The 24,882-nt window shown below is 45.3% G+C and overlaps 15 non-coding genes across 15 annotated transcripts; all 15 read left to right on the top strand.

The window, feature by feature from the left end:
- The first annotated feature begins 246 nt into the window (after positions 1 to 246).
- Positions 247 to 328, top strand: trnas-aga (transfer RNA serine (anticodon AGA)). Its single transcript has one exon. It is a non-coding gene; the product is annotated as a tRNA-Ser (tRNA).
- A 1,332-nt stretch (positions 329 to 1,660) lies between these two features.
- On the top strand, positions 1,661 to 1,742 carry trnas-aga (transfer RNA serine (anticodon AGA)). Its single transcript has one exon. It is a non-coding gene; the product is annotated as a tRNA-Ser (tRNA).
- Positions 1,743 to 3,595: 1,853 nt separating this feature from the next.
- Positions 3,596 to 3,677, top strand: trnas-aga (transfer RNA serine (anticodon AGA)). The gene has a single exon. It is a non-coding gene; the product is annotated as a tRNA-Ser (tRNA).
- A 1,850-nt stretch (positions 3,678 to 5,527) lies between these two features.
- On the top strand, positions 5,528 to 5,609 carry trnas-aga (transfer RNA serine (anticodon AGA)). The gene has a single exon. It is a non-coding gene; the product is annotated as a tRNA-Ser (tRNA).
- A 1,849-nt stretch (positions 5,610 to 7,458) lies between these two features.
- On the top strand, positions 7,459 to 7,540 carry trnas-aga (transfer RNA serine (anticodon AGA)). The gene has a single exon. It is a non-coding gene; the product is annotated as a tRNA-Ser (tRNA).
- A 1,849-nt stretch (positions 7,541 to 9,389) lies between these two features.
- On the top strand, positions 9,390 to 9,471 carry trnas-aga (transfer RNA serine (anticodon AGA)). Its single transcript has one exon. It is a non-coding gene; the product is annotated as a tRNA-Ser (tRNA).
- A 1,849-nt stretch (positions 9,472 to 11,320) lies between these two features.
- trnas-aga (transfer RNA serine (anticodon AGA)) lies at positions 11,321 to 11,402 on the top strand. Its single transcript has one exon. It is a non-coding gene; the product is annotated as a tRNA-Ser (tRNA).
- Positions 11,403 to 13,251: 1,849 nt separating this feature from the next.
- trnas-aga (transfer RNA serine (anticodon AGA)) lies at positions 13,252 to 13,333 on the top strand. Its single transcript has one exon. It is a non-coding gene; the product is annotated as a tRNA-Ser (tRNA).
- A 1,850-nt stretch (positions 13,334 to 15,183) lies between these two features.
- On the top strand, positions 15,184 to 15,265 carry trnas-aga (transfer RNA serine (anticodon AGA)). The gene has a single exon. It is a non-coding gene; the product is annotated as a tRNA-Ser (tRNA).
- Positions 15,266 to 17,114: 1,849 nt separating this feature from the next.
- On the top strand, positions 17,115 to 17,196 carry trnas-aga (transfer RNA serine (anticodon AGA)). Its single transcript has one exon. It is a non-coding gene; the product is annotated as a tRNA-Ser (tRNA).
- Positions 17,197 to 19,045: 1,849 nt separating this feature from the next.
- Positions 19,046 to 19,127, top strand: trnas-aga (transfer RNA serine (anticodon AGA)). The gene has a single exon. It is a non-coding gene; the product is annotated as a tRNA-Ser (tRNA).
- A 1,849-nt stretch (positions 19,128 to 20,976) lies between these two features.
- On the top strand, positions 20,977 to 21,058 carry trnas-aga (transfer RNA serine (anticodon AGA)). Its single transcript has one exon. It is a non-coding gene; the product is annotated as a tRNA-Ser (tRNA).
- Positions 21,059 to 22,390: 1,332 nt separating this feature from the next.
- Positions 22,391 to 22,472, top strand: trnas-aga (transfer RNA serine (anticodon AGA)). The gene has a single exon. It is a non-coding gene; the product is annotated as a tRNA-Ser (tRNA).
- A 422-nt stretch (positions 22,473 to 22,894) lies between these two features.
- On the top strand, positions 22,895 to 22,966 carry trnag-ucc (transfer RNA glycine (anticodon UCC)). The gene has a single exon. It is a non-coding gene; the product is annotated as a tRNA-Gly (tRNA).
- A 1,355-nt stretch (positions 22,967 to 24,321) lies between these two features.
- trnas-aga (transfer RNA serine (anticodon AGA)) lies at positions 24,322 to 24,403 on the top strand. The gene has a single exon. It is a non-coding gene; the product is annotated as a tRNA-Ser (tRNA).
- Positions 24,404 to 24,882: the final 479 nt, after the last annotated feature.

Here is a 24,882-nt window from a genome sequence, read left to right as displayed (position 1 = left end):
GGGATTTTGTTTACTTTGCCAGTGCCCCATTTTTAAGCCTATGGCTTTTGATTTCTTTCGATCGATCGATCGATCTTTGCAAAGTAAATAAGTATTCAACTACGGACTCTTGGTTGACATTGCCATCCCTCTGAACTTTAGAAGCATGCGCTTTGGCCTCAAAACTCCTCCTACTTTTGGCGGCAGGAAAAAAAGGCTACAACCCATACACACGCACAAGAAAAGGTTCCCGTAAGCAGCTAATGTGTTGTTGTGGCCGAGTGGTTAATGCGATGGACTAGAAATCCATTGGGAATTTCCCGTGCAGGTTCGAATCCTGCCAACAACGTGGTTCATGTTGTTCCCGTACGGGCCCCTGCTGGCAGGCCATTTGGCGGAAGTAAAGAATCCCTGGTTGGCTTTTGACCAGGGCCAGATTTAGAATATGTATTTTATGAAAGCTAAACTCAAACGGAAGCGCTGCCGACAGACATCACACAGCCCTGCTCTTCACATTCGGCATGCGAACTGGCAGCGGTGGGATTTAAACTCACGTCTCCGAAGAGACTGGAACCTAAATCCAGCGCCTTAGACCACTCGGCCACCCTACCTGTTGCTCAGTTGGACAAGAAATGCGACCAGCGAAACCGTGCAAAAAAAGGCGTTTCTATGATAGTAATTATCTTCAAACCATGTTCTGTGTGCATGGAACTTTAGATATCAATTACAGGCGCCGATTTGCGACACGGCACTGCGAAAGCATGTGTCCTTGGGATGGTGGTATAGTGGTAAGCATAGCTGCTTTCCAAGCAGTTGACCCGGGTTCGATTCCCGGCCAGCGCATGCTGTACTTTTGAGTTATACATGTGTATATGCAGTTTCATTCACAACTAAAGCTCTCAGAGGGCAATGGCCAAACTGTCAAACAGTTGAGTATTAGAGCATTTGAACTAATCCTCTTGGCAGATCGCATGATTGCGGAGTGACAGGTATGAAACAGCCCCATAACATGAATGAGTGAATGCTGTTCACCCACTATAACAAGAATCAACAAAGTACATGACGCTGACGTGAAGTTGAACACGCAACTTTCTGATCTGGAGTCAGACGCGCTACCGTTGCGCCACAGAGGCAGCCCGAGTCGTCCGGTCCGATGGCGCTGTGTTACGTTATAGAAGAAACGCTCAAATAAGCTCTATTTTCAGAATCAAAAAGGTTTTCTGGCAATTGTCAGTGAACAAAATTCCCAAACTACAAGCGTACTTGGGTGGTAAGGTGCAGCATAGCATTTTAGCCTAAGTCCAAGATGTTTATAACACATGAGATTATTCAGCAACGCCTTGACAGGGATGACTAATGAGGCCAAAGAGTTCTTTTGGGGTCTCCCCACGTAGATTTAAATCCTGAGAGTAATGGCTTCTTCTGCTCAAGAGTGTGATGGGATTTTGTTTACTTTGCCAGTGCCCCATTTTTAAGCCTATGGCTTTTGATTTCTTTCGATCGATCGATCTTTGCAAAGTAAATAAGTATTCAACTGCGGACTCTTGATTGACATTGCCATCCCTCTGAATTTCAGAAGCATGCGCTTTGGCCTCAAAACTCCTCCTACTTTTGGCGGCAGGAAAAAAAGGCTACAACCCATACACACGCACAAGAAAAGGTTCCCGTAAGCAGCTAATGAGTTGTTGTGGCCGAGTGGTTAATGCGATGGACTAGAAATCCATTGGGAATTTCCCGTGCAGGTTCGAATCCTGCCAACAACGTGGTTCATGTTGTTCCCGTACGGGCCCCTGCTGGCAGGCCATTTGGCGGAAGTAAAGAATCCCTGGTTGGCTTTTGACCAGGGCCAGATTTAGAATATGTATTTTATGAAAGCTAAACTCAAACGGAAGCGCTGCCGACAGACATCACACAGCCCTGCTCTTGACGTTCGGCATGCGAACTGGCAGCGGTGGGATTTAAACTCACGTCTCCGAAGAGACTGGAACCTAAATCCAGCGCCTTAGACCACTCGGCCACCCTACCTGTTGCTCAGTTGGACAAGAAATGCGACCAGCGAAACCGTGCAAAAAAAGGCGTTTCTATGATAGTAATTATCTTCAAACCATGTTCCGTGTGCATGGAACTTTAGATATCAATTACAGGCGCTGATTTGCGACACGGCACTGCGAAAGCATGTGTCCTTGGGATGGTGGTATAGTGGTAAGCATAGCTGCCTTCCAAGCAGTTGACCCGGGTTCGATTCCCGGCCAGCGCATGCTGTACTTTTGAGTTATACATGTGTATATGCAGTTTCATTCACAACTAAAGCTCTCAGAGGGCAATGGCCAAACTGTCAAACAGTTGAGTATTAGAGCATTTGAACTAATCCTCTTGGCAGATCGCATGATTGCGGAGTGACAGGTATGAAACAGCTCCATAACATGAATGAGTGAATGCTGTTCACCCACTATAACAAGAATCAACAAAGTACATAACGCTGACGTGAAGTTGAACACGCAACTTTCTGATCTGGAGTCAGACGCGCTACCGTTGCGCCACAGAGGCAGCCCGAGTCGTCCGGTCCGATGGCGCTGTGTTACGTTATAGAAGAAACGCTCAAATAAGCTCTATTTTCAGAATCAAAAAGGTTTTCTGGCAATTGTCAGTGAACAAAATTCCCAAACTACAAGCGTACTTGGGTGGTAAGGTGCAGCATAGCATTTTAGCCTAAGTCCAAGATGTTTATAACACATGAGATTATTCAGCAACGCCTTGACAGGGATGACTAATGAGGCCAAAGAGTTCTTTTGGGGTCTCCCCACGTAGATTTAAATCCTGAGAGTAATGGCTACTTCTGCTCAAGAGTGTGATGGGATTTTGTTTACTTTGCCAGTGCCCCATTTTTAAGCCTATGGCTTTTGATTTCTTTCGATCGATCGATCGATCTTTGCAAAGTAAATAAGTATTCAACTACGGACTCTTGGTTGACATTGCCATCCCTCTGAACTTTAGAAGCATGCGCTTTGGCCTCAAAACTCCTCCTACTTTTGGCGGCAGGAAAAAAAGGCTACAACCCATACACACGCACAAGAAAAGGTTCCGATGGCGCTGTGTTACGTTATAGAAGAAACGCTCAAATAAGCTCTATTTTCAGAATCAAAAAGGTTTTCTGGCAATTGTCAGTGAACAAAATTCCCAAACTACAAGCGTACTTGGGTGGTAAGGTGCAGCATAGCATTTTAGCCTAAGTCCAAGATGTTTATAACACATGAGATTATTCAGCAACGCCTTGACAGGGATGACTAATGAGGCCAAAGAGTTCTTTTGGGGTCTCCCCACGTAGATTTAAATCCTGAGAGTAATGGCTACTTCTGCTCAAGAGTGTGATGGGATTTTGTTTACTTTGCCAGTGCCCCATTTTTAAGCCTATGGCTTTTGATTTCTTTCGATCGATCGATCGATCTTTGCAAAGTAAATAAGTATTCAACTACGGACTCTTGGTTGACATTGCCATCCCTCTGAACTTTAGAAGCATGCGCTTTGGCCTCAAAACTCCTCCTACTTTTGGCGGCAGGAAAAAAAGGCTACAACCCATACACACGCACAAGAAAAGGTTCCCGTAAGCAGCTAATGTGTTGTTGTGGCCGAGTGGTTAATGCGATGGACTAGAAATCCATTGGGAATTTCCCGTGCAGGTTCGAATCCTGCCAACAACGTGGTTCATGTTGTTCCCGTACGGGCCCCTGCTGGCAGGCCATTTGGCGGAAGTAAAGAATCCCTGGTTGGCTTTTGACCAGGGCCAGATTTAGAATATGTATTTTATGAAAGCTAAACTCAAACGGAAGCGCTGCCGACAGACATCACACAGCCCTGCTCTTGACGTTCGGCATGCGAACTGGCAGCGGTGGGATTTAAACTCACGTCTCCGAAGAGACTGGAACCTAAATCCAGCGCCTTAGACCACTCGGCCACCCTACCTGTTGCTCAGTTGGACAAGAAATGCGACCAGCGAAACTGTGCAAAAAAAGGCGTTTCTATGATAGTAATTATCTTCAAACCATGTTCCGTGTGCATGGAACTTTAGATATCAATTACAGGCGCCGATTTGCGACACGGCACTGCGAAAGCATGTGTCCTTGGGATGGTGGTATAGTGGTAAGCATAGCTGCCTTCCAAGCAGTTGACCCGGGATTCGATTCCCGGCCATCGCATGTTGTACTTTTGAGTTATACATGTGTATATGCAGTTTCATTCACAACTAAAGCTCTCAGAGGGCAATGGCCAAACTGTCAAACAGTTGAGTATTAGAGCATTTGAACTAATCCTCTTGGCAGGTCGCATGATTGCGGAGTGACAGGTATGAAACAGCCCCATAACATGAATGAGTGAATGCTGTTCACCCACTATAACAAGAATCAACAAAGTACATGACGCTGACGTGAAGTTGAACACGCAACTTTCTGATCTGGAGTCAGACGCGCTACCGTTGCGCCACAGAGGCAGCCCGAGTGGTCCGGTCCGATGGCGCTGTGTTACGTTATAGAAGAAACGCTCAAATAAGCTCTATTTTCAGAATCAAAAAGGTTTTCTGGCAATTGTCAGTGAACAAAATTCCCAAACTACAAGCGTACTTGGGTGGTAAGGTGCAGCATAGCATTTTAGCCTAAGTCCAAGATGTTTATAACACATGAGATTATTCAGCAACGCCTTGACAGGGATGACTAATGAGGCCAAAGAGTTCTTTTGGGGTCTCCCCACGTAGATTTAAATCCTGAGAGTAATGGCTTCTTCTGCTCAAGAGTGTGATGGGATTTTGTTTACTTTGCCAGTGCCCCATTTTTAAGCCTATGGCTTTTGATTTCTTTCGATCGATCGATCGATCTTTGCAAAGTAAATAAGTATTCAACTACGGACTCTTGGTTGACATTGCCATCCCTCTGAACTTTAGAAGCATGCGCTTTGGCCTCAAAACTCCTCCTACTTTTGGCGGCAGGAAAAAAAGGCTACAACCCATACACACGCACAAGAAAAGGTTCCGATGGCGCTGTGTTACGTTATAGAAGAAACGCTCAAATAAGCTCTATTTTCAGAATCAAAAAGGTTTTCTGGCAATTGTCAGTGAACAAAATTCCCAAACTACAAGCGTACTTGGGTGGTAAGGTGCAGCATAGCATTTTAGCCTAAGTCCAAGATGTTTATAACACATGAGATTATTCAGCAACGCCTTGACAGGGATGACTAATGAGGCCAAAGAGTTCTTTTGGGGTCTCCCCACGTAGATTTAAATCCTGAGAGTAATGGCTTCTTCTGCTCAAGTGTGTGATGGGATTTTGTTTACTTTGCCAGTGCCCCATTTTTAAGCCTATGGCTTTTGATTTCTTTCGATTGATCGATCTTTGCAAAGTAAATAAGTATTCAACTGCGGACTCTTGATTGACATTGCCATCCCTCTGAATTTCAGAAGCATGCGCTTTGGCCTCAAAACTCCTCCTACTTTTGGCGGCAGGAAAAAAAGGCTACAACCCATACACACGCACAAGAAAAGGTTCCCGTAAGCAGCTAATGAGTTGTTGTGGCCGAGTGGTTAATGCGATGGACTAGAAATCCATTGGGAATTTCCCGTCCAGGTTCGAATCCTGCCAACAACGTGGTTCATGTTGTTCCCGTACGGGCCCCTGCTGGCAGGCCATTTGGCGGAAGTAAAGAATCCCTGGTTGGCTTTTGACCAGGGCCAGATTTAGAATATGTATTTTATGAAAGCTAAACTCAAACGGAAGCGCTGCCGACAGACATCACACAGCCCTGCTCTTGACGTTCGGCATGCGAACTGGCAGCGGTGGGATTTAAACTCACGTCTCCGAAGAGACTGGAACCTAAATCCAGCGCCTTAGACCACTCGGCCACCCTACCTGTTGCTCAGTTGGACAAGAAATGCGACCAGCGAAACCGTGCAAAAAAAGGCGTTTCTATGATAGTAATAATCTTCAAACCATGTTCCGTGTGCATGGAACTTTAGATATCAATTACAGGCGCCGATTTGCGACACGGCACTGCGAAAGCATGTGTCCTTGGGATGGTGGTATAGTGGTAAGCATAGCTGCCTTCCAAGCAGTTGACCCGGGTTCGATTCCCGGCCAGCGCATGCTGTACTTTTGAGTTATACATGTGTATATGCAGTTTCATTCACAACTAAAGCTCTCAGAGGGCAATGGCCAAACTGTCAAACAGTTGAGTATTAGAGCATTTGAACTAATCCTCTTGGCAGATCGCATGATTGCGGAGTGACAGGTATGAAACAGCCCCATAACATGAATGAGTGAATGCTGTTCACCCACTATAACAAGAATCAACAAAGTACATGACGCTGACGTGAAGTTGAACACGCAACTTTCTGATCTGGAGTCAGACGCGCTACCGTTGCGCCACAGAGGCAGCCCGAGTGGTCCGGTCCGAATGCGCTGTGTTACGTTATAGAAGAAACGCTCAAATAAGCTCTATTTTCAGAATCAAAAAGGTTTTCTGGCAATTGTCAGTGAACAAAATTCCCAAACTACAAGCGTACTTGGGTGGTAAGGTGCAGCATAGCATTTTAGCCTAAGTCCAAGATGTTTATAACACATGAGATTATTCAGCAACGCCTTGACAGGGATGACTAATGAGGCCAAAGAGTTCTTTTGGGGTCTCCCCACGTAGATTTAAATCCTGAGAGTAATGGCTACTTCTGCTCAAGAGTGTGATGGGATTTTGTTTACTTTGCCAGTGCCCCATTTTTAAGCCTATGGCTTTTGATTTCTTTCGATCGATCGATCGATCTTTGCAAAGTAAATAAGTATTCAACTACGGACTCTTGGTTGACATTGCCATCCCTCTGAACTTTAGAAGCATGCGCTTTGGCCTCAAAACTCCTCCTACTTTTGGCGGCAGGAAAAAAAGGCTACAACCCATACACACGCACAAGAAAAGGTTCCGATGGCGCTGTGTTACGTTATAGAAGAAACGCTCAAATAAGCTCTATTTTCAGAATCAAAAAGGTTTTCTGGCAATTGTCAGTGAACAAAATTCCCAAACTACAAGCGTACTTGGGTGGTAAGGTGCAGCATAGCATTTTAGCCTAAGTCCAAGATGTTTATAACACATGAGATTATTCAGCAACGCCTTGACAGGGATGACTAATGAGGCCAAAGAGTTCTTTTGGGGTCTCCCCATGTAGATTTAAATCCTGAGAGTAATGGCTTCTTCTGCTCAAGTGTGTGATGGGATTTTGTTTACTTTGCCAGTGCCCCATTTTTAAGCCTATGGCTTTTGATTTCTTTCGATCGATCGATCTTTGCAAAGTAAATAAGTATTCAACTGCGGACTCTTGATTGACATTGCCATCCCTCTGAATTTCAGAAGCATGCGCTTTGGCCTCAAAACTCCTCCTACTTTTGGCGGCAGGAAAAAAAGGCTACAACCCATACACACGCACAAGAAAAGGTTCCCGTAAGCAGCTAATGAGTTGTTGTGGCCGAGTGGTTAATGCGATGGACTAGAAATCCATTGGGAATTTCCCGTCCAGGTTCGAATCCTGCCAACAACGTGGTTCATGTTGTTCCCGTACGGGCCCCTGCTGGCAGGCCATTTGGCGGAAGTAAAGAATCCCTGGTTGGCTTTTGACCAGGGCCAGATTTAGAATATGTATTTTATGAAAGCTAAACTCAAACGGAAGCGCTGCCGACAGACATCACACAGCCCTGCTCTTGACGTTCGGCATGCGAACTGGCAGCGGTGGGATTTAAACTCACGTCTCCGAAGAGACTGGAACCTAAATCCAGCGCCTTAGACCACTCGGCCACCCTACCTGTTGCTCAGTTGGACAAGAAATGCGACCAGCGAAACCGTGCAAAAAAAGGCGTTTCTATGATAGTAATAATCTTCAAACCATGTTCCGTGTGCATGGAACTTTAGATATCAATTACAGGCGCCGATTTGCGACACGGCACTGCGAAAGCATGTGTCCTTGGGATGGTGGTATAGTGGTAAGCATAGCTGCCTTCCAAGCAGTTGACCCGGGTTCGATTCCCGGCCAGCGCATGCTGTACTTTTGAGTTATACATGTGTATATGCAGTTTCATTCACAACTAAAGCTCTCAGAGGGCAATGGCCAAACTGTCAAACAGTTGAGTATTAGAGCATTTGAACTAATCCTCTTGGCAGATCGCATGATTGCGGAGTGACAGGTATGAAACAGCCCCATAACATGAATGAGTGAATGCTGTTCACCCACTATAACAAGAATCAACAAAGTACATGACGCTGACGTGAAGTTGAACACGCAACTTTCTGATCTGGAGTCAGACGCGCTACCGTTGCGCCACAGAGGCAGCCCGAGTCGTCCGGTCCGATGGCGCTGTGTTACGTTATAGAAGAAACGCTCAAATAAGCTCTATTTTCAGAATCAAAAAGGTTTTCTGGCAATTGTCAGTGAACAAAATTCCCAAACTACAAGCGTACTTGGGTGGTAAGGTGCAGCATAGCATTTTAGCCTAAGTCCAAGATGTTTATAACACATGAGATTATTCAGCAACGCCTTGACAGGGATGACTAATGAGGCCAAAGAGTTCTTTTGGGGTCTCCCCACGTAGATTTAAATCCTGAGAGTAATGGCTACTTCTGCTCAAGAGTGTGATGGGATTTTGTTTACTTTGCCAGTGCCCCATTTTTAAGCCTATGGCTTTTGATTTCTATCGATCGATCGATCGATCTTTGCAAAGTAAATAAGTATTCAACTACGGACTCTTGGTTGACATTGCCATCCCTCTGAACTTTAGAAGCATGCGCTTTGGCCTCAAAACTCCTCCTACTTTTGGCGGCAGGAAAAAAAGGCTACAACCCATACACACGCACAAGAAAAGGTTCCGATGGCGCTGTGTTACGTTATAGAAGAAACGCTCAAATAAGCTCTATTTTCAGAATCAAAAAGGTTTTCTGGCAATTGTCAGTGAACAAAATTCCCAAACTACAAGCGTACTTGGGTGGTAAGGTGCAGCATAGCATTTTAGCCTAAGTCCAAGATGTTTATAACACATGAGATTATTCAGCAACGCCTTGACAGGGATGACTAATGAGGCCAAAGAGTTCTTTTGGGGTCTCCCCATGTAGATTTAAATCCTGAGAGTAATGGCTTCTTCTGCTCAAGTGTGTGATGGGATTTTGTTTACTTTGCCAGTGCCCCATTTTTAAGCCTATGGCTTTTGATTTCTTTCGATCGATCGATCTTTGCAAAGTAAATAAGTATTCAACTGCGGACTCTTGATTGACATTGCCATCCCTCTGAATTTCAGAAGCATGCGCTTTGGCCTCAAAACTCCTCCTACTTTTGGCGGCAGGAAAAAAAGGCTACAACCCATACACACGCACAAGAAAAGGTTCCCGTAAGCAGCTAATGAGTTGTTGTGGCCGAGTGGTTAATGCGATGGACTAGAAATCCATTGGGAATTTCCCGTCCAGGTTCGAATCCTGCCAACAACGTGGTTCATGTTGTTCCCGTACGGGCCCCTGCTGGCAGGCCATTTGGCGGAAGTAAAGAATCCCTGGTTGGCTTTTGACCAGGGCCAGATTTAGAATATGTATTTTATGAAAGCTAAACTCAAACGGAAGCGCTGCCGACAGACATCACACAGCCCTGCTCTTGACGTTCGGCATGCGAACTGGCAGCGGTGGGATTTAAACTCACGTCTCCGAAGAGACTGGAACCTAAATCCAGCGCCTTAGACCACTCGGCCACCCTACCTGTTGCTCAGTTGGACAAGAAATGCGACCAGCGAAACCGTGCAAAAAAAGGCGTTTCTATGATAGTAATAATCTTCAAACCATGTTCCGTGTGCATGGAACTTTAGATATCAATTACAGGCGCCGATTTGCGACACGGCACTGCGAAAGCATGTGTTCTTGGGATGGTGGTATAGTGGTAAGCATAGCTGCCTTCCAAGCAGTTGACCCGGGTTCGATTCCCGGCCAGCGCATGCTGTACTTTTGAGTTATACATGTGTATATGCAGTTTCATTCACAACTAAAGCTCTCAGAGGGCAATGGCCAAACTGTCAAACAGTTGAGTATTAGAGCATTTGAACTAATCCTCTTGGCAGATCGCATGATTGCGGAGTGACAGGTATGAAACAGCCCCATAACATGAATGAGTGAATGCTGTTCACCCACTATAACAAGAATCAACAAAGTACATGACGCTGACGTGAAGTTGAACACGCAACTTTCTGATCTGGAGTCAGACGCGCCACCGTTGCGCCACAGAGGCAGCCCGAGTCGTCCGGTCCGATGGCGCTGTGTTACGTTATAGAAGAAACGCTCAAATAAGCTCTATTTTCAGAATCAAAAAGGTTTTCTGGCAATTGTCAGTGAACAAAATTCCCAAACTACAAGCGTACTTGGGTGGTAAGGTGCAGCATAGCATTTTAGCCTAAGTCCAAGATGTTTATAACACATGAGATTATTCAGCAACGCCTTGACAGGGATGACTAATGAGGCCAAAGAGTTCTTTTGGGGTCTCCCCACGTAGATTTAAATCCTGAGAGTAATGGCTTCTTCTGCTCAAGAGTGTGATGGGATTTTGTTTACTTTGCCAGTGCCCCATTTTTAAGCCTATGGCTTTTGATTTCTTTCGATCGATCGATCGATCTTTGCAAAGTAAATAAGTATTCAACTACGGACTCTTGGTTGACATTGCCATCCCTCTGAACTTTAGAAGCATGCGCTTTGGCCTCAAAACTCCTCCTACTTTTGGCGGCAGGAAAAAAAGGCTACAACCCATACACACGCACAAGAAAAGGTTCCGATGGCGCTGTGTTACGTTATAGAAGAAACGCTCAAATAAGCTCTATTTTCAGAATCAAAAAGGTTTTCTGGCAATTGTCAGTGAACAAAATTCCCAAACTACAAGCGTACTTGGGTGGTAAGGTGCAGCATAGCATTTTAGCCTAAGTCCAAGATGTTTATAACACATGAGATTATTCAGCAACGCCTTGACAGGGATGACTAATGAGGCCAAAGAGTTCTTTTGGGGTCTCCCCACGTAGATTTAAATCCTGAGAGTAATGGCTTCTTCTGCTCAAGTGTGTGATGGGATTTTGTTTACTTTGCCAGTGCCCCATTTTTAAGCCTATGGCTTTTGATTTCTTTCGATCGATCGATCTTTGCAAAGTAAATAAGTATTCAACTGCGGACTCTTGATTGACATTGCCATCCCTCTGAATTTCAGAAGCATGCGCTTTGGCCTCAAAACTCCTCCTACTTTTGGCGGCAGGAAAAAAAGGCTACAACCCATACACACGCACAAGAAAAGGTTCCCGTAAGCAGCTAATGAGTTGTTGTGGCCGAGTGGTTAATGCGATGGACTAGAAATCCATTGGGAATTTCCCGTGCAGGTTCGAATCCTGCCAACAATGTGGTTCATGTTGTTCCCGTACGGGCCACTGCTGGCAGGCCATTTGGCGGAAGTAAAGAATCCCTGGTTGGCTTTTGACCAGGGCCAGATTTAGAATATGTATTTTATGAAAGCTAAACTCAAACGGAAGCGCTGCCGACAGACATCACACAGCCCTGCTCTTGACGTTCGGCATGCGAACTGGCAGCGGTGGGATTTAAACTCACGTCTCCGAAGAGACTGGAACCTAAATCCAGCGCCTTAGACCACTCGGCCACCCTACCTGTTGCTCAGTTGGACAAGAAATGCGACCAGCGAAACCGTGCAAAAAAAGGCGTTTCTATGATAGTAATTATCTTCAAACCATGTTCCGTGTGCATGGAACTTTAGATATTAATTACAGGCGCCGATTTGCGACACGGCACTGCGAAAGCATGTGTCCTTGGGATGGTGGTATAGTGGTAAGCATAGCTGCCTTCCAAGCAGTTGACCCGGGTTCGATTCCTGGCCAGCGCATGCTGTACTTTTGAGTTATACATGTGTATATGCAGTTTCATTCACAACTAAAGCTCTCAGAGGGCAATGGCCAAACTGTCAAACAGTTGAGTATTAGAGCATTTGAACTAATCCTCTTGGCAGATCGCATGATTGCGGAGTGACAGGTATGAAACAGCCCCATAACATGAATGAGTGAATGCTGTTCACCCACTATAACAAGAATCAACAAAGTACATGACGCTGACGTGAAGTTGAACACGCAACTTTCTGATCTGGAGTCAGACGCGCTACCGTTGCGCCACAGAGGCAGCCCGAGTGGTGCGGTCCGATGGCGCTTTGTTACGTTATAGAAGAAACGCTCAAATAAGCTCTATTTTCAGAATCAAAAAGGTTTTCTGGCAATTGTCAGTGAACAAAATTCCCAAACTACAAGCGTACTTGGGTGGTAAGGTGCAGCATAGCATTTTAGCCTAAGTCCAAGATGTTTATAACACATGAGATTATTCAGCAACGCCTTGACAGGGATGACTAATGAGGCCAAAGAGTTCTTTTGGGGTCTCCCCACGTAGATTTAAATCCTGAGAGTAATGGCTACTTCTGCTCAAGAGTGTGATGGGATTTTGTTTACTTTGCCAGTGCCCCATATTTAAGCCTATGGCTTTTGATTTCTTTCGATCGATCGATCGATCTTTGCAAAGTAAATAAGTATTCAACTACGGACTCTTGGTTGACATTGCCATCCCTCTGAACTTTAGAAGCATGCGCTTTGGCCTCAAAACTCCTCCTACTTTTGGCGGCAGGAAAAAAAGGCTACAACCCATACACACGCACAAGAAAAGGTTCCGATGGCGCTGTGTTACGTTATAGAAGAAACGCTCAAATAAGCTCTATTTTCAGAATCAAAAAGGTTTTCTGGCAATTGTCAGTGAACAAAATTCCCAAACTACAAGCGTACTTGGGTGGTAAGGTGCAGCATAGCATTTTAGCCTAAGTCCAAGATGTTTATAACACATGAGATTATTCAGCAACGCCTTGACAGGGATGACTAATGAGGCCAAAGAGTTCTTTTGGGGTCTCCCCACGTAGATTTAAATCCTGAGAGTAATGGCTTCTTCTGCTCAAGTGTGTGATGGGATTTTGTTTACTTTGCCAGTGCCCCATTTTTAAGCCTATGGCTTTTGATTTCTTTCGATCGATCGATCTTTGCAAAGTAAATAAGTATTCAACTGCGGACTCTTGATTGACATTGCCATCCCTCTGAATTTCAGAAGCATGCGCTTTGGCCTCAAAACTCCTCCTACTTTTGGCGGCAGGAAAAAAAGGCTACAACCCATACACACGCACAAGAAAAGGTTCCCTTAAACAGCTAATGAGTTGTTGTGGCCGAGTGGTTAATGCGATGGACTAGAAATCCATTGGGAATTTCCCGTGCAGGTTCGAATCCTGCCAACAACGTGGTTCATGTTGTTCCCGTACGGGCCCCTGCTGGCAGGCCATTTGGCGGAAGTAAAGAATCCCTGGTTGGCTTTTGACCAGGGCCAGATTTAGAATATGTATTTTATGAAAGCTAAACTCAAACGGAAGCGCTGCCGACAGACATCACACAGCCCTGCTCTTGACGTTCGGCATGCGAACTGGCAGCGGTGGGATTTAAACTCACGTCTCCGAAGAGACTGGAACCTAAATCCAGCGCCTTAGACCACTCGGCCACCCTACCTGTTGCTCAGTTGGACAAGAAATGCGACCAGCGAAACCGTGCAAAAAAAGGCGTTTCTATGATAGTAATTATCTTCAAACCATGTTCCGTGTGCATGGAACTTTAGATATCAATTACAGGCGCCGATTTGCGACACGGCACTGCGAAAGCATGTGTCCTTGGGATGGTGGTATAGTGGTAAGCATAGCTGCCTTCCAAGCAGTTGACCCGGGATTCGATTCCCGGCCATCGCATGTTGTACTTTTGAGTTATACATGTGTATATGCAGTTTCATTCACAACTAAAGCTCTCAGAGGGCAATGGCCAAACTGTCAAACAGTTGAGTATTAGAGCATTTGAACTAATCCTCTTGGCAGGTCGCATGATTGCGGAGTGACAGGTATGAAACAGCCCCATAACATGAATGAGTGAATGCTGTTCACCCACTATAACAAGAATCAACAAAGTACATGACGCTGACGTGAAGTTGAACACGCAACTTTCTGATCTGGAGTCAGACGCGCTACCGTTGCGCCACAGAGGCAGCCCGAGTGGTCCGGTCCGATGGCGCTGTGTTACGTTATAGAAGAAACGCTCAAATAAGCTCTATTTTCAGAATCAAAAAGGTTTTCTGGCAATTGTCAGTGAACAAAATTCCCAAACTACAAGCGTACTTGGGTGGTAAGGTGCAGCATAGCATTTTAGCCTAAGTCCAAGATGTTTATAACACATGAGATTATTCAGCAACGCCTTGACAGGGATGACTAATGAGGCCAAAGAGTTCTTTTGGGGTCTCCCCACGTAGATTTAAATCCTGAGAGTAATGGCTTCTTCTGCTCAAGAGTGTGATGGGATTTTGTTTACTTTGCCAGTGCCCCATTTTTAAGCCTATGGCTTTTGATTTCTTTCGATCGATCGATCGATCTTTGCAAAGTAAATAAGTATTCAACTACGGACTCTTGGTTGACATTGCCATCCCTCTGAACTTTAGAAGCATGCGCTTTGGCCTCAAAACTCCTCCTACTTTTGGCGGCAGGAAAAAAAGGCTACAACCCATACACACGCACAAGAAAAGGTTCCGATGGCGCTGTGTTACGTTATAGAAGAAACGCTCAAATAAGCTCTATTTTCAGAATCAAAAAGGTTTTCTGGCAATTGTCAGTGAACAAAATTCCCAAACTACAAGCGTACTTGGGTGGTAAGGTGCAGCATAGCATTTTAGCCTAAGTCCAAGATGTTTATAACACATGAGATTATTCAGCAACGCCTTGACAGGGATGACTAATGAGGCCAAAGAGTTCTTTTGGGGTCTCCCCACGTAGATTTAAATCCTGAGAGTAATGGCTTCTTCTGCTCAAGTGTGTGATGGGATTTTGTTTACTTTGCCAGTGCCCCATTTTTAAGCCTATGGCTTTTGATTTCTTTCGATTGATCGATCTTTGCAAAGTAAATAAGTATTCAACTGCGGACTCTTGATTGACATTGCCATCCCTCTGAATTTCAGAAGCATGCGCTTTGGCCTCAAAACTCCTCCTACTTTTGGCGGCAGGAAAAAAAGGCTACAACCCATACACACGCACAAGAAAAGGTTCCCGTAAGCAGCTAATGAGTTGTTGTGGCCGAGTGGTTAATGCGATGGACTAGAAATCCATTGGGAATTTCCCGTGCAGGTTCGAATCCTGCCAACAATGTGGTTCATGTTGTTCCCGTACGGGCCACTGCTGGCTGGCCATTTGGCGGAAGTAAAGAATCCCTGGTTGGCTTTTGACCAGGGCCAGATTTAGAATATGTATTTTATGAAAGCTAAACTCAAACGGAAGCGCTGCCGACAGACATCACACAGCCCTGCTCTTGACGTTCGGCATGCGAACTGGCAGCGGTGGGATTTAAACTCACGTCTCCGAAGAGACTGGAACCTAAATCCAGCGCCTTAGACCACTCGGCCACCCTACCTGTTGCTCAGTTGGACAAGAAATGCGACCAGCGAAACCGTGCAAAAAAAGGCGTTTCTATGATAGTAATTATCTTCAAACCATGTTCCGTGTGCATGGAACTTTAGATATTAATTACAGGCGCCGATTTGCGACACGGCACTGCGAAAGCATGTGTCCTTGGGATGGTGGTATAGTGGTAAGCATAGCTGCCTTCCAAGCAGTTGACCCGGGTTCGATTCCCGGCCAGCGCATGCTGTACTTTTGAGTTATACATGTGTATATGCAGTTTCATTCACAACTAAAGCTCTCAGAGGGCAATGGCCAAACTGTCAAACAGTTGAGTATTAGAGCATTTGAACTAATCCTCTTGGCAGATCGCATGATTGCGGAGTGACAGGTATGAAACAGCCCCATAACATGAATGAGTGAATGCTGTTCACCCACTATAACAAGAATCAACAAAGTACATGACGCTGACGTGAAGTTGAACACGCAACTTTCTGATCTGGAGTCAGACGCGCTACCGTTGCGCCACAGAGGCAGCCCGAGTGGTCCGGTCCGAATGCGCTGTGTTACGTTATAGAAGAAACGCTCAAATAAGCTCTATTTTCAGAATCAAAAAGGTTTTCTGGCAATTGTCAGTGAACAAAATTCCCAAACTACAAGCGTACTTGGGTGGTAAGGTGCAGCATAGCATTTTAGCCTAAGTCCAAGATGTTTATAACACATGAGATTATTCAGCAACGCCTTGACAGGGATGACTAATGAGGCCAAAGAGTTCTTTTGGGGTCTCCCCACGTAGATTTAAATCCTGAGAGTAATGGCTACTTCTGCTCAAGAGTGTGATGGGATTTTGTTTACTTTGCCAGTGCCCCATTTTTAAGCCTATGGCTTTTGATTTCTTTCGATCGATCGATCGATCTTTGCAAAGTAAATAAGTATTCAACTACGGACTCTTGGTTGACATTGCCATCCCTCTGAACTTTAGAAGCATGCGCTTTGGCCTCAAAACTCCTCCTACTTTTGGCGGCAGGAAAAAAAGGCTACAACCCATACACACGCACAAGAAAAGGTTCCGATGGCGCTGTGTTACGTTATAGAAGAAACGCTCAAATAAGCTCTATTTTCAGAATCAAAAAGGTTTTCTGGCAATTGTCAGTGAACAAAATTCCCAAACTACAAGCGTACTTGGGTGGTAAGGTGCAGCATAGCATTTTAGCCTAAGTCCAAGATGTTTATAACACATGAGATTATTCAGCAACGCCTTGACAGGGATGACTAATGAGGCCAAAGAGTTCTTTTGGGGTCTCCCCATGTAGATTTAAATCCTGAGAGTAATGGCTTCTTCTGCTCAAGTGTGTGATGGGATTTTGTTTACTTTGCCAGTGCCCCATTTTTAAGCCTATGGCTTTTGATTTCTTTCGATCGATCGATCTTTGCAAAGTAAATAAGTATTCAACTGCGGACTCTTGATTGACATTGCCATCCCTCTGAATTTCAGAAGCATGCGCTTTGGCCTCAAAACTCCTCCTACTTTTGGCGGCAGGAAAAAAAGGCTACAACCCATACACACGCACAAGAAAAGGTTCCCGTAAGCAGCTAATGAGTTGTTGTGGCCGAGTGGTTAATGCGATGGACTAGAAATCCATTGGGAATTTCCCGTCCAGGTTCGAATCCTGCCAACAACGTGGTTCATGTTGTTCCCGTACGGGCCCCTGCTGGCAGGCCATTTGGCGGAAGTAAAGAATCCCTGGTTGGCTTTTGACCAGGGCCAGATTTAGAATATGTATTTTATGAAAGCTAAACTCAAACGGAAGCGCTGCCGACAGACATCACACAGCCCTGCTCTTGACGTTCGGCATGCGAACTGGCAGCGGTGGGATTTAAACTCACGTCTCCGAAGAGACTGGAACCTAAATCCAGCGCCTTAGACCACTCGGCCACCCTACCTGTTGCTCAGTTGGACAAGAAATGCGACCAGCGAAACCGTGCAAAAAAAGGCGTTTCTATGATAGTAATAATCTTCAAACCATGTTCCGTGTGCATGGAACTTTAGATATCAATTACAGGCGCCGATTTGCGACACGGCACTGCGAAAGCATGTGTCCTTGGGATGGTGGTATAGTGGTAAGCATAGCTGCCTTCCAAGCAGTTGACCCGGGTTCGATTCCCGGCCAGCGCATGCTGTACTTTTGAGTTATACATGTGTATATGCAGTTTCATTCACAACTAAAGCTCTCAGAGGGCAATGGCCAAACTGTCAAACAGTTGAGTATTAGAGCATTTGAACTAATCCTCTTGGCAGATCGCATGATTGCGGAGTGACAGGTATGAAACAGCCCCATAACATGAATGAGTGAATGCTGTTCACCCACTATAACAAGAATCAACAAAGTACATGACGCTGACGTGAAGTTGAACACGCAACTTTCTGATCTGGAGTCAGACGCGCTACCGTTGCGCCACAGAGGCAGCCCGAGTCGTCCGGTCCGATGGCGCTGTGTTACGTTATAGAAGAAACGCTCAAATAAGCTCTATTTTCAGAATCAAAAAGGTTTTCTGGCAATTGTCAGTGAACAAAATTCCCAAACTACAAGCGTACTTGGGTGGTAAGGTGCAGCATAGCATTTTAGCCTAAGTCCAAGATGTTTATAACACATGAGATTATTCAGCAACGCCTTGACAGGGATGACTAATGAGGCCAAAGAGTTCTTTTGGGGTCTCCCCACGTAGATTTAAATCCTGAGAGTAATGGCTACTTCTGCTCAAGAGTGTGATGGGATTTTGTTTACTTTGCCAGTGCCCCATTTTTAAGCCTATGGCTTTTGATTTCTTTCGATCGATCGATCGATCTTTGCAAAGTAAATAAGTATTCAACTACGGACTCTTGGTTGACATTGCCATCCCTCTGAACTTTAGAAGCATGCGCTTTGGCCTCAAAACTCCTCCTACTTTTGGCGGCAGGAAAAAAAGGCTACAACCCATACACACGCACAAGAAAAGGTTCCGATGGCGCTGTGTTACGTTATAGAAGAAACGCTCAAATAAGCTCTATTTTCAGAATCAAAAAGGTTTTCTGGCAATTGTCAGTGAACAAAATTCCCAAACTACAAGCGTACTTGGGTGGTAAGGTGCAGCATAGCATTTTAGCCTAAGTCCAAGATGTTTATAACACATGAGATTATTCAGCAACGCCTTGACAGGGATGACTAATGAGGCCAAAGAGTTCTTTTGGGGTCTCCCCATGTAGATTTAAATCCTGAGAGTAATGGCTTCTTCTGCTCAAGTGTGTGATGGGATTTTGTTTACTTTGCCAGTGCCCCATTTTTAAGCCTATGGCTTTTGATTTCTTTCGATCGATCGATCTTTGCAAAGTAAATAAGTATTCAACTGCGGACTCTTGATTGACATTGCCATCCCTCTGAATTTCAGAAGCATGCGCTTTGGCCTCAAAACTCCTCCTACTTTTGGCGGCAGGAAAAAAAGGCTACAACCCATACACACGCACAAGAAAAGGTTCCCGTAAGCAGCTAATGAGTTGTTGTGGCCGAGTGGTTAATGCGATGGACTAGAAATCCATTGGGAATTTCCCGTCCAGGTTCGAATCCTGCCAACAACGTGGTTCATGTTGTTCCCGTACGGGCCCCTGCTGGCAGGCCATTTGGCGGAAGTAAAGAATCCCTGGTTGGCTTTTGACCAGGGCCAGATTTAGAATATGTATTTTATGAAAGCTAAACTCAAACGGAAGCGCTGCCGACAGACATCACACAGCCCTGCTCTTGACGTTCGGCATGCGAACTGGCAGCGGTGGGATTTAAACTCACGTCTCCGAAGAGACTGGAACCTAAATCCAGCGCCTTAGACCACTCGGCCACCCTACCTGTTGCTCAGTTGGACAAGAAATGCGACCAGCGAAACCGTGCAAAAAAAGGCGTTTCTATGATAGTAATAATCTTCAAACCATGTTCCGTGTGCATGGAACTTTAGATATCAATTACAGGCGCCGATTTGCGACACGGCACTGCGAAAGCATGTGTCCTTGGGATGGTGGTATAGTGGTAAGCATAGCTGCCTTCCAAGCAGTTGACCCGGGTTCGATTCCCGGCCAGCGCATGCTGTACTTTTGAGTTATACATGTGTATATGCAGTTTCATTCACAACTAAAGCTCTCAGAGGGCAATGGCCAAACTGTCAAACAGTTGAGTATTAGAGCATTTGAACTAATCCTCTTGGCAGATCGCATGATTGCGGAGTGACAGGTATGAAACAGCCCCATAACATGAATGAGTGAATGCTGTTCACCCACTATAACAAGAATCAACAAAGTACATGACGCTGACGTGAAGTTGAACACGCAACTTTCTGATCTGGAGTCAGACGCGCTACCGTTGCGCCACAGAGGCAGCCCGAGTCGTCCGGTCCGATGGCGCTGTGTTACGTTATAGAAGAAACGCTCAAATAAGCTCTATTTTCAGAATCAAAAAGGTTTTCTGGCAATTGTCAGTGAACAAAATTCCCAAACTACAAGCGTACTTGGGTGGTAAGGTGCAGCATAGCATTTTAGCCTAAGTCCAAGATGTTTATAACACATGAGATTATTCAGCAACGCCTTGACAGGGATGACTAATGAGGCCAAAGAGTTCTTTTGGGGTCTCCCCACGTAGATTTAAATCCTGAGAGTAATGGCTACTTCTGCTCAAGAGTGTGATGGGATTTTGTTTACTTTGCCAGTGCCCCATTTTTAAGCCTATGGCTTTTGATTTCTTTCGATCGATCGATCGATCTTTGCAAAGTAAATAAGTATTCAACTACGGACTCTTGGTTGACATTGCCATCCCTCTGAACTTTAGAAGCATGCGCTTTGGCCTCAAAACTCCTCCTACTTTTGGCGGCAGGAAAAAAAGGCTACAACCCATACACACGCACAAGAAAAGGTTCCGATGGCGCTGTGTTACGTTATAGAAGAAACGCTCAAATAAGCTCTATTTTCAGAATCAAAAAGGTTTTCTGGCAATTGTCAGTGAACAAAATTCCCAAACTACAAGCGTACTTGGGTGGTAAGGTGCAGCATAGCATTTTAGCCTAAGTCCAAGATGTTTATAACACATGAGATTATTCAGCAACGCCTTGACAGGGATGACTAATGAGGCCAAAGAGTTCTTTTGGGGTCTCCCCATGTAGATTTAAATCCTGAGAGTAATGGCTTCTTCTGCTCAAGTGTGTGATGGGATTTTGTTTACTTTGCCAGTGCCCCATTTTTAAGCCTATGGCTTTTGATTTCTTTCGATCGATCGATCTTTGCAAAGTAAATAAGTATTCAACTGCGGACTCTTGATTGACATTGCCATCCCTCTGAATTTCAGAAGCATGCGCTTTGGCCTCAAAACTCCTCCTACTTTTGGCGGCAGGAAAAAAAGGCTACAACCCATACACACGCACAAGAAAAGGTTCCCGTAAGCAGCTAATGAGTTGTTGTGGCCGAGTGGTTAATGCGATGGACTAGAAATCCATTGGGAATTTCCCGTCCAGGTTCGAATCCTGCCAACAACGTGGTTCATGTTGTTCCCGTACGGGCCCCTGCTGGCAGGCCATTTGGCGGAAGTAAAGAATCCCTGGTTGGCTTTTGACCAGGGCCAGATTTAGAATATGTATTTTATGAAAGCTAAACTCAAACGGAAGCGCTGCCGACAGACATCACACAGCCCTGCTCTTGACGTTCGGCATGCGAACTGGCAGCGGTGGGATTTAAACTCACGTCTCCGAAGAGACTGGAACCTAAATCCAGCGCCTTAGACCACTCGGCCACCCTACCTGTTGCTCAGTTGGACAAGAAATGCGACCAGCGAAACCGTGCAAAAAAAGGCGTTTCTATGATAGTAATAATCTTCAAACCATGTTCCGTGTGCATGGAACTTTAGATATCAATTACAGGCGCCGATTTGCGACACGGCACTGCGAAAGCATGTGTCCTTGGGATGGTGGTATAGTGGTAAGCATAGCTGCCTTCCAAGCAGTTGACCCGGGTTCGATTCCCGGCCAGCGCATGCTGTACTTTTGAGTTATACATGTGTATATGCAGTTTCATTCACAACTAAAGCTCTCAGAGGGCAATGGCCAAACTGTCAAACAGTTGAGTATTAGAGCATTTGAACTAATCCTCTTGGCAGATCGCATGATTGCGGAGTGACAGGTATGAAACAGCCCCATAACATGAATGAGTGAATGCTGTTCACCCACTATAACAAGAATCAACAAAGTACATGACGCTGACGTGAAGTTGAACACGCAACTTTCTGATCTGGAGTCAGACGCGCCACCGTTGCGCCACAGAGGCAGCCCGAGTCGTCCGGTCCGATGGCGCTGTGTTACGTTATAGAAGAAACGCTCAAATAAGCTCTATTTTCAGAATCAAAAAGGTTTTCTGGCAATTGTCAGTGAACAAAATTCCCAAACTACAAGCGTACTTGGGTGGTAAGGTGCAGCATAGCATTTTAGCCTAAGTCCAAGATGTTTATAACACATGAGATTATTCAGCAACGCCTTGACAGGGATGACTAATGAGGCCAAAGAGTTCTTTTGGGGTCTCCCCACGTAGATTTAAATCCTGAGAGTAATGGCTTCTTCTGCTCAAGAGTGTGATGGGATTTTGTTTACTTTGCCAGTGCCCCATTTTTAAGCCTATGGCTTTTGATTTCTTTCGATCGATCGATCTTTGCAAAGTAAATAAGTATTCAACTGCGGACTCTTGATTGACATTGCCATCCCTCTGAATTTCAGAAGCATGCGCTTTGGCCTCAAAACTCCTCCTACTTTTGGCGGCAGGAAAAAAAGGCTACAACCCATACACACGCACAAGAAAAGGTTCCCGTAAGCAGCTAATGAGTTGTTGTGGCCGAGTGGTTAATGCGATGGACTAGAAATCCATTGGGAATTTCCCGTGCTGGTTCGAATCCTGCCAACAACGTGGTTCATGTTGTTCCCGTACGGGCCCCTGCTGGCAGGCCATTTGGCGGAAGTAAAGAATCCCTGGTTGGCTTTTGACCAGGGCCAGATTTAGAATATGTATTTTATGAAAGCTAAACTCAAACGGAAGCGCTGCCGACAGACATCACACAGCCCTGCTCTTGACGTTCGGCATGCGAACTGGCAGCGGTGGGATTTAAACTCACGTCTCCGAAGAGACTGGAACCTAAATCCAGCGCCTTAGACCACTCGGCCACCCTACCTGTTGCTCAGTTGGACAAGAAATGCGACCAGCGAAACCGTGCAAAAAAAGGCGTTTCTATGATAGTAATTATCTTCAAACCATGTTCCGTGTGCATGGAACTTTAGATATCAATTACAGGCGCCGATTTGCGACACGGCACTGCGAAAGCATGTGTCCTTGGGATGGTGGTATAGTGGTAAGCATAGCTGCCTTCCAAGCAGTTGACCCGGGTTCGATTCCCGGCCATCGCATGTTGTACTTTTGAGTTATACATGTGTATATGCAGTTTCATTCACAACTAAAGCTCTCAGAGGGCAATGGCCAAACTGTCAAACAGTTGAGTATTAGAGCATTTGAACTAATCCTCTTGGCAGGTCGCATGATTGCGGAGTGACAGGTATGAAACAGCCCCATAACATGAATGAGTGAATGCTGTTCACCCACTATAACAAGAATCAACAAAGTACATGACGCTGACGTGAAGTTGAACACGCAACTTTCTGATCTGGAGTCAGACGCGCTACCGTTGCGCCACAGAGGCAGCCCGAGTGGTCCGGTCCGATGGCGCTGTGTTACGTTATAGAAGAAACGCTCAAATAAGCTCTATTTTCAGAATCAAAAAGGTTTTCTGGCAATTGTCAGTGAACAAAATTCCCAAACTACAAGCGTACTTGGGTGGTAAGGTGCAGCATAGCATTTTAGCCTAAGTCCAAGATGTTTATAACACATGAGATTATTCAGCAACGCCTTGACAGGGATGACTAATGAGGCCAAAGAGTTCTTTTGGGGTCTCCCCACGTAGATTTAAATCCTGAGAGTAATGGCTTCTTCTGCTCAAGAGTGTGATGGGATTTTGTTTACTTTGCCAGTGCCCCATTTTTAAGCCTATGGCTTTTGATTTCTTTCGATCGATCGATCGATCTTTGCAAAGTAAATAAGTATCCAACTACGGACTCTTGGTTGACATTGCCATCCCTCTGAACTTTAGAAGCATGCGCTTTGGCCTCAAAACTCCTCCTACTTTTGGCGGCAGGAAAAAAAGGCTACAACCCATACACACGCACAAGAAAAGGTTCCGATGGCGCTGTGTTACGTTATAGAAGAAACGCTCAAATAAGCTCTATTTTCAGAATCAAAAAGGTTTTCTGGCAATTGTCAGTGAACAAAATTCCCAAACTACAAGCGTACTTGGGTGGTAAGGTGCAGCATAGCATTTTAGCCTAAGTCCAAGATGTTTATAACACATGAGATTATTCAGCAACGCCTTGACAGGGATGACTAATGAGGCCAAAGAGTTCTTTTGGGGTCTCCCCACGTAGATTTAAATCCTGAGAGTAATGGCTTCTTCTGCTCAAGTGTGTGATGGGATTTTGTTTACTTTGCCAGTGCCCCATTTTTAAGCCTATGGCTTTTGATTTCTTTCGATCGATCGATCTTTGCAAAGTAAATAAGTATTCAACTGCGGACTCTTGATTGACATTGCCATCCCTCTGAATTTCAGAAGCATGCGCTTTGGCCTCAAAACTCCTCCTACTTTTGGCGGCAGGAAAAAAAGGCTACAACCCATACACACGCACAAGAAAAGGTTCCCGTAAGCAGCTAATGAGTTGTTGTGGCCGAGTGGTTAATGCGATGGACTAGAAATCCATTGGGAATTTCCCGTGCAGGTTCGAATCCTGCCAACAACGTGGTTCATGTTGTTCCCGTACGGGCCACTGCTGGCAGGCCATTTGGCGGAAGTAAAGAATCCCTGGTTGGCTTTTGACCAGGGCCAGATTTAGAATATGTATTTTATGAAAGCTAAACTCAAACGGAAGCGCTGCCGACAGACATCACACAGCCCTGCTCTTGACGTTCGGCATGCGAACTGGCAGCGGTGGGATTTAAACTCACGTCTCCGAAGAGACTGGAACCTAAATCCAGCGCCTTAGACCACTCGGCCACCCTACCTGTTGCTCAGTTGGACAAGAAATGCGACCAGCGAAACCGTGCAAAAAAAGGCGTTTCTATGATAGTAATTATCTTCAAACCATGTTCCGTGTGCATGGAACTTTAGATATTAATTACAGGCGCCGATTTGCGACACGGCACTGCGAAAGCATGTGTCCTTGGGATGGTGGTATAGTGGTAAGCATAGCTGCCTTCCAAGCAGTTGACCCGGGTTCGA

The sequence above is a fragment of the Eucyclogobius newberryi genome, unplaced genomic scaffold (assembly GCF_026437365.1).
Source record: "Eucyclogobius newberryi isolate DKJ021-1_F unplaced genomic scaffold, fEucNew1.0.hap1 SCAF_11, whole genome shotgun sequence".
Classification (NCBI taxonomy): Eukaryota; Metazoa; Chordata; class Actinopteri; order Gobiiformes; family Gobiidae; genus Eucyclogobius; species Eucyclogobius newberryi.
This window is presented reverse-complemented; position numbering and strand designations above follow the sequence as displayed.